Here is a 4,896-nt window from a genome sequence, read left to right as displayed (position 1 = left end):
GTTTCTACTGAGAAATGTGAAAAACGTCGTGCACTTTACCCAGAGCATTAGGCAATGTTAACCGATAGGCTAACTTCCCTACTTTCTCCACAATGTCATAAGGACCTATGAAACGTTGGCTTAACTTTCCACGAGCACCAAAGCAAACTACTCCTTTCATTGGAGACACACGAAGTAGAACCTTGTCACCCACTTCAAATTCACCAGGCCGACGTCGGAGATCGGCGTACGATTCTTTGTCTATTTTGGGTTGCTTTCATTTTCTCGCGAATTAACTTTACTTATTCAGTCATTTGAACAAGCATATCAGGTTCTAAGGTGACAGATTCAGTAAAATCATCCCAGCATATAGGACTACGGCACTTACAACCATAAAGTGCTTCAAATGGAGCCATTTGAATCGTAGCTTGGTGACTGTTATTATAAGAGAACTCTACCAGATCCAAATGTTCATCCCATGAACCTTGCCATTCCATGGCTATCGCTCTCAACATGTCCTCCAGTATTTGATTGACGCGTTCCGTCTGACCATCGGTCATTGGGTGGAAGGACGTACTCTGAAGAAGAGTGGTTCCCAAAGCCTGCTGTAATGATTTCCAAAAATGTGACAAGTATCGAGTATCACGATCGGAGACAATAGTACGAGGTATTCCATGATAGCGAATCACGTACTTAATATAAGCACAAGCAAGTTGTTCCATATCCCACTTACAATTCATTGGAATAAACCTTGCCGACTTAGTAAGCCTATCCACAATAACCCAAAGAGTATCATTACCAGCCTTATTTCGTGGCAAACCTAACACGAAATCCATAGATATGTCATCCCACTTCCATACCGGGACTTCTAGAGGTTGTAGTAACCCAGCTGGTCTTCGATGTTCACTTTTAACCTTTTGACACGTTAAACACTTGGAAACAAAATCTGCAATATTCTTTTTCATACCTGACCACCAAAACATGCATTTTAAATCTTGATACATCTTATCTCCACCAGGATGAACCGAGTATCTAGAATAATGGGCTTCGTTCAATAATTTTTCCTTCAAAGAGTCACACCCATCCGGTACACACCACCGTCCTTTAAAACGAAGACTACCGTCCTCATGAATTGTAAAACCTTCAGCTCTCCCTTCACTCATCTGCTCCCGAAGTTTAATGAACTTGGGGTCTTCTAGTTGCTTAGACATAATCTCTTCGAAAAATGTAAGTTGAATGGACAATGCACTCAACTTGGCTTCCAATTCCCCTTCTTGGATTATCTCTAAGCTCATTCTCTCAAACTCCTTACACAATTCCTCAGAGGTTATTAATGCTGAGACTGAGTGCCTCGATTTTCTGCTCAAAGCATCAGCGACCACATTCGCACGACCATCATGATAAGCAATCTCCAAGTCATAATCACTGATAAGTTCTAACCAACGTCGTTGGCGCAAATTCAACTCGGATTGAGTGAACAAAAATTGCAAACTTTTATGGTCCGTGAAGATCTTGCATTTGACACCATAGAGATAATAACGCCAGATTTTTAATGCAAAAACCACAACCACTAATTCCAAGTCATGTGTTAGATAATTCACCTCATGAGTCTTCAGCTGATGCGAAGCATACGCCACTACTTTCCTATCTTGCATTAAAACACAACCTAATCCATGTTTGGAAACATCACTGTAAACGGAATATTCCAAAGATGGATCAGGTAAGGTCAACACTGGAGCTGTAGTTAATTTCTCCTTCAACAACTGAAATTTCTTCTCACACTCCTCGGTCCATTCAAACTTCTTCCTTCTTCATCAAGGATGTTAGCAGACGAGCGACACGAAAATAAAAATCCTTCACAAAATGACGATAGTACCTTGTCAAACCCAAGAAACTTCGAATATCCGTAACATTTCGGGGTGTAGACCAGTCCCGAACAGCTGCTACTTTTGCTGGATCAACGGAAATTCCTTCCTTAGAAACAATGTGACCTAGAAAAGCCACTTGCTCTAACCAAAATTCACACTTCGAAAACTTAGCATACAACTGATTCTTTCGCAAAATCTGCAAGACTATCCTTAAATGTTCTCGATGTTCTTCTGGGCTCTTAGAATACACCAAGATATCATCAATGAACACCACCACACATTTATCGAGATACGCGTTGAAAACTCGATTCATCAATCCCATAAACGCCGCCGGTGCGTTGGTCAACCCAAAAGGCATCACGGTGAATTCGAAGTGTCCATATCTGGTTCTAAAAGCTGATTTACTAATATCCTCCTCCTTAATACGTAACTGATGATACCCTGACCGCAGATCAATCTTGGAAAAGACTCCTACTCCTTGTAACTGATCAAAAAGATCATCGATCCGTGGTAATGGGTACTTATTCTTAACAGTGACCTTATTAAGTTCTCTGTAATCAATGCAGAGACGCATCGTTCCGTCCTTTTTCCTTACAAACAACACCGGGGCTCCTTAGGGCGACACACTGGGTCTTATATAACCCTTCTCCAACAACTCCTCCAATTGGACTTTCAATTCTTCCATCTCCGTTTGGGCCATTCGGTAAAGAGCTTTTGAAATTGGCCCTGTCCCAGAGATTAAGTCAATCGAAAAGTCCACGTCTCTTCTTGGCGGCATACCAGGAAGTTCTTCTGGAAAAACATCCTTAAAATCACAGACCACCGGAATGTTCTCAAGTCGCACCTCCCGCTCCTTCACCTTACTTATACTACACAGAAACCACGGTTGCCCTTGCTTGATTAACTTCTTGACCTTCAATGACGATATGATTTTTACCTTGGGTCCTTGGGAAGCTTTCTATATTTAACTTTCTCTCCTCGGGGTCCGCTTAGTGTTACAGATTGCAATATATTAATGCCTTATATCTACCCAACCAATCCATCCCAAGGATTACATCTAGACCTTCCATTTCCAAAGAAACAAATCACTCGAGATTTTGTCTTTCCTATATTGACCGACACCCCACGAAATAATATACTACAATGAAAGGTCTCTCCGGAAGGAATAGCGACTGAGAAAGATGTTTTCTCGGGATTTTCCAATCCTAAGTCTTTAATTCTAGACTTAGAAATAAACGAGTACGATGCACCAGAATCAAAAAGAACTTTATCAGACTTTGAATTGATGCAAAAAGTACCTGTGACCACATCGGACACTTGTGTTGCTTCCCTAGCGTTAACTGCTGATAGTCTGCCATTATTTTGAAAGACTGGGGTGCGCCTTCTTGACTACCTCTTGTCCAGGAAGGATCTCATTCCTAGCATTCCCTTGAGGTTGCTGAATTCCGAAATGATTTCTTTAAAACCTAAGGTTTGAGACACCCCCAGGGTTTCTACCAAAACAAACACCGTTTTGATTTCCATTTCCCGTGTCATTGCCACTCCGACCATTACCGAAGCGTTGTTGTGGAATACCTCTGTGATCCCCCCTTGAGGTTCTTGTTGTCCCAATCGAGCATAACACTCATACATTCTATGACACGATTTACCACAGTATGAACAGTCCACTAATGCTCCCCGACAATCTCTCCCTGGATGATTTTTCTGGCATCTCTTACAGTTATAAATTCTTTCCTTTCCATTGCGGTCATTAAGTGGTTTCTGTACCCTGGCCGCAGATATCGAACCTCTCCCACCTTTACTTGACTGTCCTGGCTAGTACACTTTTTCTTGATAACCCCATAGGTTTTGTGTTTCTTAAAGTGGTTTTGTGCATGATTACTCCTACTCTCTGCATTCTAGAACATAGGTTCCCTCCTTTTGTCCCCACTATGGGCCAACTTCTCCTGCTCCTTCCTAATAAAATTTCCTATCTGGGCTGCCCTCTTATATAACTGGTCTTAAGTATTGTACCTATCGATCTCAATGTGTTTTTGAATCTCGTACGATAAACCCAATTCGAAGCGTTGCATTTTCTTTGTTTCAGTCGGGACGTCCTCAGGGCAAAACTTCAGAAATTCCGTAAATTTCTGATAATACGCATGCACTGTTAAATTCCCCATTTCAAACCTAGAAAACTCGTTTGACTTATCTGTCCTCACGTGAGGGGGGTAGAATTGATCCTTAACGCTCCCTTAAAACGTTCCCAGCTTAATTCACCATCATTCTCCTTTATCAGCCTCGCCTTACTATGTGTCCACCGGTAGTCATCATCTTCGACCAGATAAAATGCAGCCTGGTCGACCATAAATTCCGCGGGACATCGAACTACACTAAAGAGTTTGTCAAACTCTCGAAGCCAGTTTTCCAGCGCAGAAGGTTGTCCTTTCCCATCATAAGTAAAGGGCTTACTCTGGGCTATTCTTTTACTAATCGATGAAGCCCTCTCTTCCAAGGATTTCTGTCTGGGGTTTCTTGTACCAACTAGGGCTTTCACTAGGTTCCGAAGTACACGGTCAGAGTGACCTCTATTTCCGTTCTTTCTCAAGAATGGAGGCATGATGGAAGGTATACGGCATTTTAATAAACAAAGTATATATATAAATATTCTATTTCCATCATCGAGGTTAAACAAAACTTAGGCTAATATAACTTCTTAGAGATAAGGAAGTCTATCCTAATAGTTGGTAGAATTAAAAAGTTGAGCCTGTTAATCGGCTCCTAAGCTTCCGCCAAATAAAAAAAATATTTTAATTAATTATACTAATGCTCAATATTCACAAAATTTCAATATCATAATATATCAAACTTCACAAATTTAGCTAATGAGAAGAGGTTATAAATAATTAAACAGAAAATTAAGATGATATTATAATTCAACCCGCATACTCTGCCATAACATATTATTAAATTCCAAAATACTTGGGTACAAAATCCCAAATAATCACCGTTCTTCGTAACCATATTGTCAAAACAAAACAGAAGAAACTTCTCGACAGAATATCCATAC

The sequence above is a fragment of the Amaranthus tricolor genome, chromosome 11, assembly GCF_026212465.1.
Source record: "Amaranthus tricolor cultivar Red isolate AtriRed21 chromosome 11, ASM2621246v1, whole genome shotgun sequence".
Lineage (NCBI taxonomy): Eukaryota > Viridiplantae > Streptophyta > Magnoliopsida > Caryophyllales > Amaranthaceae > Amaranthus > Amaranthus tricolor.
Note: the sequence above shows the minus strand (reverse complement) of the source record.